Source organism: Trichosurus vulpecula, unplaced genomic scaffold, assembly GCF_011100635.1.
Source record: "Trichosurus vulpecula isolate mTriVul1 unplaced genomic scaffold, mTriVul1.pri scaffold_189_arrow_ctg1, whole genome shotgun sequence".
NCBI classification, from domain to species: Eukaryota; Metazoa; Chordata; class Mammalia; order Diprotodontia; family Phalangeridae; genus Trichosurus; species Trichosurus vulpecula.
This window is the reverse complement of record NW_023494473.1, coordinates 3526-16415: the sequence shown is the minus strand read 5'-3', so window position 1 is coordinate 16415 and position 12890 is coordinate 3526. Positions and strand designations below refer to the sequence as shown.

The 12890-nt window shown below is 36.4% G+C and overlaps 1 pseudogene; it reads left to right on the top strand.

The window, feature by feature from the left end:
- The first annotated feature begins 4932 nt into the window (after positions 1-4932).
- Positions 4933-8506, top strand: LOC118833319 (annotated as a pseudogene).
- Positions 8507-12890: the final 4384 nt, after the last annotated feature.

The following is a 12890-nucleotide window of genomic DNA, read 5'->3' as shown; positions in this document are numbered from 1 at the left end:
TGATTGAAGAGATTATTTTGCTGGGATCTAGGGGTGGATCGCATTTGAATCGTTAACCAATGTTTGGGAATGTCACTGAATGATATGTTTTGCTTTATTGTGAATGATATGTTTTAGTTTCCTTTGTAATTGAATCACAATGTATGTTCTAGGATACATGGCTGATTAGATTATGTATCCTATAACAAGGGGTGGAGTGTAACCAGAATGGCCTTTGTTTTCTTTGAATGACTCAGCTTACCTCATTGAGCTTCCCTGAACGCTGGGGCTTGCTCTTCCGGGGCAGGACCACAACTTCCTGTGTGATGAGTCATGGGGCTGGCTGAGGGGAGGTGTTAACCTCTACCCTAGGGGGAGGGGCCAACTCAAGAACCAATCAGCCCTGGTCATTCGGGCGGAGCTTGATGATGTCAAAAAAAAAAAAAAACCCTATAAGAGGGGAGAGGACAGCTTGAGGAGCTCTCTCTTCCTTTTCCGGTTGGAGCCAGAGACAGTTACAACGACAGTTACGACAGTTACGTCAGTTACAGCAGCAGCCACAGACACAGCTGAAGCAGGAGCTGCCAGTAGCAGAGCTAACCTACGGGAGAAAGCTGAACAAAGACTTCAGGCCATTACAGCGACAGTTACAGCGACAGTTGGAGCCAGAGGCAGTTACAGAGGCAGTTACGACAGTTACGTCAGTTACAGACACAGACACAGCTGAGGCAGGAGCTGCCAGTAGCAGAGCTGACCTACGGGAGGAAGCTGAACAAAGACTTCAGTCCAGTGGGTAATCTTATTACCATAAAGGGGGAAACATGATTTTGCTTTACGCAATCATGTTTCTCTGTAGCCTCCTGGTTACTCTTTCAAGGCGTACTTATTGGGCCTGGAAACTTTTCATTAATATATCAAAATGGGGCTGCTGGTTCATGGGTTGGTTACTGTTGAGCCTAAATAAATGTTTTGATTCTTCTGCCTTCTACTTTGAGAGTTTCTTATATCCGGCGGTTCCGAACCTTTCAGACATGTTTATGATCCTCTTTGAGATTATAAACTCGGCACTCCTGATACAAATGGCAGGCGTTACAAGCTGAGAATTTTTTAAAGGTGGATGTCTATGCCTGGGAGAAAGTCTTGAAGACGACCTTGGACACAGCCTAGGTAGGATCTTCCTGACTCTATTTCCCAATTCTGCTATTTCCTTTCTGAAAAGGAAAGTCCCCACCTGGTTACTCCTAAGCCCTGCTTTCAGCACCTGGTGACTGTAAGATTGGCTAACAGATATGACTCATGCCTGGAATCAAATAGAGCTAAGGAAGTTCTTTCCTTCTGTTAAGATATATGAAATTGTCCCTCATTTCTTTCATAGCAAATTTATATTAACAAGGAAGTTTTGTAAGCACAATGCTAAATCTATTAGGTAATAGATGGATATTGGAATATCTCTGAGTTACTATAATAGGATACAGGAATGAATAGCTTACAATTTTAACCTATGTTCATGACCAAATAAAGATTAGAAGAATATAGAGATAACATCCTCCAAAAGGAGGAAATGATTAGACACAGTAATAAGACAAAGATGTAATGTGATAAATGTCTAATTAAATAGGATAGCAAATTTTGAGAGGAAAAGGCAATAGGACCAAATTGATTCCTCTAAGAATTATATACAGATGTGTATGATTGGCTCCAAAATTTATCAGTCATGGAAATTCAAGTTAATTAGTGTGTTTTGGTAGTAAGATCTTAAATGTGGATTTTTGTACAAGAAAATTGTATGAGATAGTACAAGTGAAATTATATCTCCTTTATTAAAGTATCTGTCTGATGATTTTAAAAGGAAGATGAATTCAATTTATGGTTGGACCTTTATATTTTAAAGGACTCTTATACCAGGTACAAAATTTAGGTAAGGTTAGAAACAGTAGATGATATATGAACTGAAATACTCTGAAGTTAAAAGAAGGAGAGCCAAATTTAAGTGATTAAGTTATATTAAGTTAGAATTGTCTGAGGATTTCTAGATCTGAACCAGAGAAGCAGAACTCTCTTTTACTATCTAGGAACCAGATAACCACAATCAGGCATCTGAAAAAAAAAAAATTTTGTTGCTTTAAATGGACATTGGAAATATGTAACTGGGATACTGAACCATTTATTGTATTTGTTTGAACTTAGCCCTGAGTGGCTGGGACCTATGTTGTGCTGTTTTTCTCTCAATTATCAAATTACATGTGTTCTGAGAGCTCCTGTCAGATCTGACTACTTCTATAGCTGCCAACTTGTGGATATGGACTCCTTGATCCTTCTATCACATCTGATGATTGCCCGTGCTCCTGAGTGGACATCTGAGCCCATAGGACACCTTGCCCTCCGGTTTCAAAGAGCCTGAAGGGGACACCATCGGACACAGGCAACCTTCCCAAGAGCCCGGACCAGAACCTGAACGAAGAACTGCTCTTTCCCTTTCTGAGTCCGTTGCATTCCCAAGACTGTTTACTTGTACCTTTGGTGTCTTTAGCTTATTTTACTTAGGTGTTCTAGTTTCCCCATTATGCTGCCTACTGATACCCCTTTCAACTTGCTCCCCCTGCTTGTTTACAAGTAGTTTGTAATTACTGTGCATCTCTGGGGATGTCCAAACACAGAAAGAGAAAAAAAAAACCTGAATCCACCTAGATAAGGATTTTTACAACTTTACCCCTGAGGAAGATAGAGGTTTTTCCATACCTTCATCGGTCTTCAGGTGAAGCTTTCAGCTTACCTTTGACCAAAAGGAGGAAATGTGGAAAATATTATACTATTTTATATCATTTTTGTAATTTCAATAAGAGTCAGGGCCTGAACTACTTAACCAGAAGAAAAGCCTGATCCTAACAGTCTCTTTGTGTTCTGAGTAAGCTCAGAGACATCTCTATCATGTATCAACAAATCCAGATGGAGTATTCCTTGCTCTGTCCATGGCCATTAAGGGTGAAAACCTTGACCCCAGACACTATCTTGAATTATGTGACTTTTCCTTATCCTAATAATTTATGGGCATATACTATGTTGTGGAATGTTAATGGCCAATTAAACACAGAGATCCTGGGGTTGTAAATCCAATTGACACTTTGACAACTATCTAATTTGTTGTATTTACAATCTATTCCATTAAGGAAAATACTCTTCTTGTATCATGGTTAAACATACATGGGGGTCATAAAAATGAGGTCATACAGGCTTGCTAGCTCTGCTAAAATAACGTATATAAGTTTTCTCATTGCTTTGTTCAGGCAGCCAGAGTTCATACTCTGACTCCTTGTACGTACAAGTAAGCTAGCTCCGCTATGCTTTAAGGGAAAATAATAAACAACATGGATTTTTCTATCACCTAGCTCTGTTGTTTCCTTCAACCAAATTTTCAGGTTTAACACAACTCAAACTAATTTCTCCTTTTTCAGTACCTATTAAGTTTTAAAATCATATGCCAGACTATGTCACAGTGATCCAAGCCAACTACTTTGGAAGCTTCATGTTTTTGTAGATTCCAAAACAATTAGAAATGAATAAATTCATGGAATGAGTGTGATTCTTACAACCCGAAGGAGACTCATGTAACTATAATGGAGAAAAATTACAGACTGGTAATAATAACGGGTGAGGTGTAGATGAAGTCAAGGTTTATATTTTATTTGATACCATTTAGAAAATGTGTTTATGAACCAAAGGAAGACGATATTAAAAATATTCAAGCAATCTATTTCTAGTAGTTTTTTTAAAAAGAATAATCACAGAAGCCAGTCATCTGAAAAATTCAAAGAAAGAAGCACTGAATTCTAAAACTTTTAAAAATAAGTTGAGAAAAAATCCTTTGAAATCATATTATAGAAATCTTTTACAGAAACCAAGATGAGAGATGAATGGTGTGTCAAGTTAGCTGGTTGGTTTGATTGGAGTAATAGCTTCATATTTAAATAAAAAAAAATCATTTTTTTTTAAACTACTGAATTTGAGCAAATGCTGGAATATTCACATCTTAATTCATAAGCATTTTGAGCAGATATTGACATAGTAAATAGAAATAAATATTTTGGTATATATACTACAAAATTAATGACAAAAATCAAGATATAATATCTTTAACGGAAAAATGCAAAGTTGCATGGTAGCAAATCAGCAAAGGCCACTTATAAATAAGTTTTCCCTGCCTCCCCCCAAAATGGAATAATGTACCATATGCCATATGTTTATGGTTTGTGGTTTTACTGTATAACTGAGCTCAAGGAAAATGAAGGGAATTTCTGTTTTTTGAGTTTGCTTTTTTTAAGTCATTACACGTAAAATACTACCGAGTCTAGCTATTACCTAATCACAGTAATACTTACAAGTTATCCAAACATGTAAATATATTCTGTTTAAAATTGCAGAATAATTGATTTCAAATATTTGATCACTGTGATTCCTAATTACTTTTCTGTTTGCAAAGTTCATTTTTGCCTTAAACAGCCCTGTGAAGTGAATGATGAAAGAAACTGAGGACCAGAGAGGTTAATTTGAGTTACCTAAGTTTGGATGCAACTAGTATGTGGTTTAGTGGGGTCTAAAATGTGGGTTTACTCACTTGGTATCTAACATTGTTTTCTATTACATAACCCATCTCAAATTAGGAAGCAGAAGGTGGATGTCAGTCTTTTTTTTTTTCCTTGATTCCAAAGGAAATGATTAAATTTAGTATAAGAACATCAAGCACAGGTATTTTGGAGGGTTCCTAATGGGTTTTGTAAAATTTTCCAGTATTGGCAAGACTTATTAGATGTCAATTTAATGCTGTCTTTGAAAGGAAAATATCTCTTATCAAAGAAATTTGAGCAATTAAATAACATTTAAAAACAAATCTGAAGAAGTGAGGTTTTTTTAACTAAAGTTCATTTTAACATTTGATAAAATAATTGTTCCTTTTAGTCCTTAGATGGAAAATCAATTAAGGTGGAACAAGCCAACAAACCATCATTTGAAAGAGGTGGTAGGCAGGGCCCACCCCCTCCAAAAAGCAGAAGTCCTCCAAGAGGTCCTAGACATGGAAGAGGTGGAAGTGGTGTAGCAAGAGGGCCATCTTGTGGAGGTCACATGGGTAACTTAGTACTCAAATGCCTGGACTGAAAGAAAGGTCCGACACCATAGTATCTGTCTTTGCTAAATGAGCCTTGTTTATTCTTAATGTAAAAAGGAATAAAAAAAATACTTCCTATGCAAATACTGGCAAAGTTTATTTTCTTGAAAACTAAAATAGAGGTGAAATTTCCATGATTAACCTAAAATAGTATAGTTGAAGTTTCACCATGCTTTTGTCCTGTCTCAAAGGGGAAGGAAAGACAAATGCCATTTAAAATTATATACAATTTTGAAAACATATTTGAATAAATTAATTTTCTTGTATCACATAAATTATGTGGATGACTAGGTTATTTTGGGGACTATTTGGGGGACTCTTGATAAAGAAATAGTTTCTTCAAGACTGAAGAACATCTAGAATATCTTTAATATGTTTATGCATTCCACTGATGGAAATAAAAGTCTTTCTAAAACCCAGAAAATGTTTTGTGATTTCAAGCCTCTTGAGCTTATCCTCCAATTATCCTCTATTGTAGGCCTCACACTGAAATTTTATAGTTTGTCAGTTTTTGACAGATTTTGCATATGTTGGAGCAGTTGAGAATTCAGGATCATTTCTTTATGATAATGTGAGGTTCCAGGTGGAATTGGAAAATTTGTACAATGATTTTATTTGTTTAGCTGGAGACTAACATTTCTAAAAATTGATGGTATATATCATTCTTTGATTCAGGTAAATACACTTAACATTTTGTTGAAAATATGTGAGGTAAGAAGAAGCTATAGCAACAAATTGATACCAAATTCTATACCACTGGCAAAAAGTGTATTGAAATTGAAATTCAATATTATTTGATGATATGTTTTGAATCAGTTGATGGTAACCATACTAATGTTTTTTTTTCTTTTTATCCTTTGCATAGATGACAGTAGGTATTCTCTCAATTTCATCATGGGTTCTTCCAGGGCTCCACTCCCAGTTAAAAGGGGTCCACCTCCACGAAGTGGGGGACCTCTGCCTAAAAGATCTGCACCTTCTGGACCAGTGCGTAGCAGTAGTGGAATGGGAGGAAGAGGTAAATTCACGGTACATTAGAAAGGTTCACATCTATAAAAATCATTTAGGATTGGTACCGATACCCATTCTCTTGGGTACACATAAGCTCATGTGCATTTGTATTATTTCTCCTATAAGACCCAACAAGATTAACTGTTGTAGTTACAGTTTTTCACATATCAACACTTAAATAAATTTTTGTTAAAATATATCATCTAGTTGAATTAAGAGCTGCATACTAAGTCCTTTTTCTTTACTTAAATTGGCCTCTTATTTTTTCATTTCCTTGTCACATAACTGTGTTAATTCAGATGTTAGTTTAAAATTTTCAAACATTTTTTAAGGGCCAGTGTCTCATGGAAGAGATAACTATGGAGGTCCTCCACGAAGAAAACCAGTGTCATCACGCAGAGATGTCTATATGTCTTCAAAAGATGGTAGTGACAGTAATAAAGAGAGGTAAGTAAAATAATGTAACATTTTAGTTGAGAAGAGTTTTTATTTTATGTGATCTAATTCACCCTTTAATTTTAGTTATTCAGGCAGAGATAATGTAAGTTTTCGGGATACCAGAGCTAATGCTCCATCTCCAAGGGATTACACACACAGTGACTATGGCCACTCTAGCTTTCATGATGAATATACATCTAGAGGATACAGGTACGGTTTCACCACGTTAGTTTATTTTGTGGAAATGTACATGATTTAAGCTTTAATAGTTATTACTGAGTACATTTTCTTTATTTAGTGACCGTGATAGCAATGGCGGAGGTCGTGATAGAGACTCTTCAGATCATCCAAGTGGAGGATCCTACAGAGATTCTTATGAGAGTTATGGTAAGAATATAATTTTAAGATCATAAACCACAAGCCCATAGACCTCCTTAGCAACTTTAAAAAAGTCAGTTTAGTCTTTTGCTAATTTGAATTTGTAAGTTTTATTTTCTAAGAAATTGCTTTAAAGTTGTTTTTAGTGAAGCTCTTTGAAGTCTTCATGCAAGAATTGGCATTCACAGTTTTTCTTCCCAGTGGTGAAAGAACATGAGAAAGTATAATTGCGGGTCAGTAGTAAAAACTTGTAGTTTATCCGTGGACAACTGTTTCAACAATCCAGCTAGAAGCTGTTGTGGGGGTGAAAGCCCAAAACAAGAATGCTACCAGCACCCTGCAAAAGCACAGGTTCTTTTGATCTGCTTGACAAGGTTAAGGGGTTGACAAGCTTACTATAATTCAGCATACCAATATCATTCACTTAGTTCAGTGGAAAAGTCCAGCACACTGAACTTCAGAGCAAATTACAAACAAGTTACTAGCATCAACAGACAGACTCAATACAATTCATAGTTACAAACAGCAGCAACAGACCTTGTCTGATTCATATCCCAATATATAGTTACCAGAGTTTAACAAAGTCTCAGCATCCAGGTTACAAGCTGGAGGGCTCCTTAGCTACAGATGGCCGGAGACTCTACATCAGCAGCATCACGAGAGAGAGCCCTGCACAAATGGACCTGTCCTCTCTTGTTATAGGGCTTCAGAGGTCATCAAACGTCATCTGAATGACCAGAACTTAGGCTGCTGTGATTGGCTCTTGAGTTAGCCCCTCCCCTTAGGACCCTGGAATGTTCACATCCACATAAGTTAAGTTAACACCTAATAGGGGTTAGTGCCTGGGGCTTAGCACTTACTAAGATTCAAGACCTCCATGGCTCTGGAGTTGGCACCTCCCCTTAGCCAGCCCCATCTTGGCCCCCACCCCAGGCACCAGTCCACACCCACAGAGGTTCCACACCTAATAGGGGTTTGGGCCTGGGGCTTAGCACCTAGTAAGGCTCAACGAAATACACTGAATTACTCAAAGGAAACAATGGCCAACTAAGTGCGAAGGGCCCATTTTGCTTACCAATGTCTGATTCCGTCTTAAGGAAGATATTTATTATGTATTTTTTGTCTGTAATCTTCATGCATTAAATTTTCACTGAAGACAAATTTCCATGCAAAATGTAATTAAATATTTCTGTAAAATTACATTTAAAAGTTGGATATTTGCTATATAATTTTCTAATGATCCTGCAGGTAACTCTCATAGTGCTCCTCCTACTCGAGGGCCTCCTCCCTCTTATGGAGAAAGTAGCCTCTATGATGATTATAGCAGCACAAGAGGTGGATATGATGGAAGTCGTGAAAGTTACTCAAGCAGCAGAACTGACATCTATTCAAGTGGTTATCATCATATTGACAGACAATGGAGAGGGCTTCTGTCTTCACAGGATAGGGGATATCGTGCCCCTAGTCATTCATATAGGAGTTCAAGCCCTGGAGCACCAAGAGGCGGTGGCTGTGACTGATGCCGATCTGAAAGAGGAGGCAGAGAGGCAGAAGCAACTATTAAAAGACATATAAGTTTTTTTCAATCAAAATGCCTTTTCAAAGAAATTGGGAATTGAGTTTATTTTGTGAAATTGTCTGTGAAATTACACTATGTTGCTTTGTGCCATCTTAGTACCCTCTATGATAGTCCATTCTTGCAAAAGCTAAAATTTAAAAAAAAGGAAAGTTAAAAAGAGTTCATATGTCTTTTGTGAAGTAAATTATAAAATTTGAAGTTAGTGTTAAGAGTTTTAAAATAAAGTTTTTCTGAACTTATTTGATTTTCTTGCTGAATTAGACATTTTAAGATTGATATCACTGAAACAACCAAGTCATCTAAGATAGAATCTAAACTAGTACAACAATCCTTTGATTGAGACTGATTTGTGTTAGTTTTAGGTGACCAGATGTTTAAGACGATGGAGGAAATAGAAACACGAACATAAACATGTTTACCTATGCATATGTATTAATAATTATCAATGCATAAAAGTCCAACTATTGAGTAATTCTGAAATACAGAAAAGATTAAGAATTTTCAAGAAATTGTCCTGGAAAAATTAAAATTTTGTCATGTGACATTGACTTTACAAAATAGCAGACGAATGTCTTCAAAATATAAATACTGAGTAGAGTGTTTTATAAAAGTTTGTCAAATTTTTTCAGTGTGAGATAATCTTTTTTTGAGGTTAGTGAAAGACATCCGTAAGTAGTGGAAAGTAATTCATACAAAGGTTAAAAATGAGCTCAGAAGAGGTGAAGATGTGACTTTGGTTACAGAATTTTTAAAACCTGTAATCGGGTCCCTTGAATTAATGGCAGTGGTAATTTTAGCAAGGGATATCAGTTTGTACATCATGGTGGCAGCTAGAAATAGTACTGGGGCTGGAGTCAGCAACACCTGAGTTGAAATGTATTCTTACAGCCTAGCTGTGATATCTTGGGCAAGTCACTTCACCCAATTGGCCTCAGTTTCCTCTGGAAACTGAACTGCAGAAAGAAATGGCAAACCAACTGCATTACCTTTGCTAAGAAAACCCCAATGGGGTCATGAAGAATGAGATGTGACTGAAATGACAAAAACCAGTTCTTTTGGTTTCAAAAACATCCAACAAAAAACCAAAAGATTCCCATGAGTTGTAATGTAATGGGAGACAAGGAGCAAAGTATAAAATATATACAGCAATGGAAGGGCATATAAAAGGAAGATACTCATGGAAAGTGGTCAAGATGCAGACTGCTAGACCCTGGGCAAGTTATTTAACCTATGCCTTAGTTTCCTCAAGACGTAATGGAACCTATGTTGCAGACGTGGTGTGAAATTTTTAAAAGCATTTAGCACAGTGTCTTGTAATATAGGCTTATTCCCACTGTGCCTTACCTCCTGAATTGTTGGGATGCTGTTCCTGACAATTTAAAAACAGCAGGTTGTGTTTCTATATCAAAAGTCAGCAAGCATTTATAAACATAATACAGTACTATACTAGGTGTGAGCAATACCCAAAAAAACCCTGCACTTTTGGGAAGATTATAATACAAGGAGATTGCAACACCACACATAAAGAAGCTAATGGGTTGGCGGGTGAGTGAGGGGGATAGAGGGCAGAGAATACCTGGCTTGCAAGGTAATGATGAAGTCTAAACCAAATAATGAAGCATCCACTGTGCTAACTGCTTACTAAGAAAGGTAAAGGAGTTTACATTCTAATGCACATAGTTATATTCAGACAAGATTAAGAAGCATTTACCAAGTCTAAGGATTATTGAAAAGTAGGAATACAAAATAGTCCCTGTCTTTCATAAAATTACATTTAAGTAAATAAATACATCCATAAAGTAGAGTTGAAGGGTTAGAAGTTGAACATGGGTGTGAATGATCTCTGCAATAAAGTGCTGATCTTTAACAAACTCTCTGGAGAAAAATGTGGTAAAATATACTTGGTTTTTTTTCAAACCACGTGATCATCTCAATAGATGCAGAAAAAGCCTTTGACAAAATACAATACCCATTCCTATTAAAAATACTAGAAATTATAGGAATAAATGGAACCTTCCTTAAAATTATAAATCGCATATACCTAAAATCATCAACAAGCATTATTTGTAATGGTGATAAGCTAGATGCATTCCCAGTAAGATCAGGGGTGAAACAAGGATGTCCATTATCACCCGTACTATTCAATTTGGTACTGCAAACGTTAGCTGTAGTAATAAGAGAAGAAAAAGATATTGAAGGAATTAGAAATGGCAAAGAAAAAACTAAATTATCACTTTTTGCAGATGATATGATGATTTATTTAAAGAATTGTAGAGAATCAAGTAAAAAAACTACTTGAAATAATAAACAACTTTAGCAAAGTTGCAGGATATAAAATATACCCACATAAATCCTCAGCATTCCTCTACATTACTAACAAAGCCCAACAGCAAGAGATAGAAAGACAAATTTCATTCAAAGTGACTGTAGACACTACAAAATACTTGGGAGTTTATCTGCCAAGATAAACCCAGGGCCTTTATGAACATAACTGTGAAACACTTTTCACGCGAATAAAGTCAAATCTAAATAAATGGAAAAATATCAGTTGTTCTTGGTTAGGCTGAGCTAATATAATAGAAATGACAATTTTTACCTAAATTAATCTATCTATTCAATGCCATACCAATTGAACTACTAAAAAATCTTTTTAAAAAGCTGGACAAAATAATAACAAAACTCATCTGGAAGAACAAGAGGTATGAAAAGAAATGCTAGAGAAGGTGGCCTAGCCATACCAGATATTAAACTGTACTATACAGCAGCGGTGATCAAAACTACCTGGTACTGGCTAAGAAACAGAGTTGTGGATCAGTGGAATAGGATAGGAACACAAGATGGAGAAGTCAATGAGTAAAGCAATCCACTCTTTGATAAACCCCACGAGGCCAACTTCTGGGCTAAAAATTCACTATTTCACGGAAACTGCTGGGAAAATTGGAAAACAGTAGGGCAGAAACTGGGCATAGATCAATATCTTATACCATATGCCAAAATAAATTCAAAATGGGTCCAAGATTTAGGAGTAAAGGCTGATACTACAAGTAATTTGGAAGAGCAAGGAATAGTTTACTTATCAGATTTATGGAAAAGAAAAGAATTCATGACCCAACAAGGGGTAGAGAGCATTACAAAATGCAAAATGGATAATTTTGATTATGTGAAATTGAAATATTTTTGTACAAAAAAAGGTGATGCAAAAAAATTAGGAGGGAAGCAGAAAATTGGGAGAAAATCTTTTCAACTAGTGTCTCTGATAAAGGCCTCATTTCTAAAATATACAGGGAACTGAGCCAAATATAATACAAGTCATTCCCCAATTGAGAAGAGGTCAAAGCATATGAAAAGGCAGTTTTCAGAGGAAGAAATTAAAGTTATCTATAGGTATATGAAAAAATGCTTGAAATCACTATTGATTAGAGAAATTCAAATCAAAACAACTCTTAGATAACACATCTCTCCTGTCAGATTGGCTAAAATAACAAAACACGAAAATGATAAATGCTGGAGAGGATGTGGGAAAATTGGAACATTGTTACATTGCTGGTGGAGTTGTGAGCTGATCGAGCCATTTTGGAGAGCAGTATGGAACTATGCCCAAAGGGCTATAGAAATGTCCATACCCTTTAACCCAGCAATATCACTTCTAGGGTTGTATCCCAAAGAAATCACACAAGCGGGAAAAGGACCCATATTTACAAGGATATTTATAGCGGCTCTTTTTGTGGTACCTAAGAATTGGAAATCAAAGGGCTGGCCATTAATTGGGGAATGGCTGAAGAAGCTGTGGTATATGAAGGTAATGGAATACTATTGTACCATAAGAAATGGGGTGATAAAGACTTCGTAACAACCTGGAAAAACCTACATGACATAATGCTGAGTGAGTGGAGCAGAGCCAGGAGAACATTATACACAACCACAGATATATGTATTCTGTGAGGACCAACCCTGACAGATTTTGCTCCTCTCAGCAACACAAGGTGCCGGCACAAGTCCAAAGGACTCACAATGGAGAATGCTATCTACATCCAGAGAAAGAACTATGAAGTATGAATGCAGATTGAGGCACACTTCATGCTAGCCTTTTCCCCCCTCTGTTTTCATGTTGTCTTGGGGAGGGAGGGGGGAGGGAGGAAGGAAAATCTGGAACTCAAAGTTATGTAGAACCGAATGTAAACTAAAAATAAAAACTTATAATAAAAAAATTAAAATTTCAAGTTCCAAATTCTATCCTCCCTTCCCTGTCCTTTTCCCTTAACTGAGATAGTAAGCAATCAGATATAGGTTCCACATATGCAATTATATAAAACATTTCTGTATTAGTTATTTTGGCACAATATG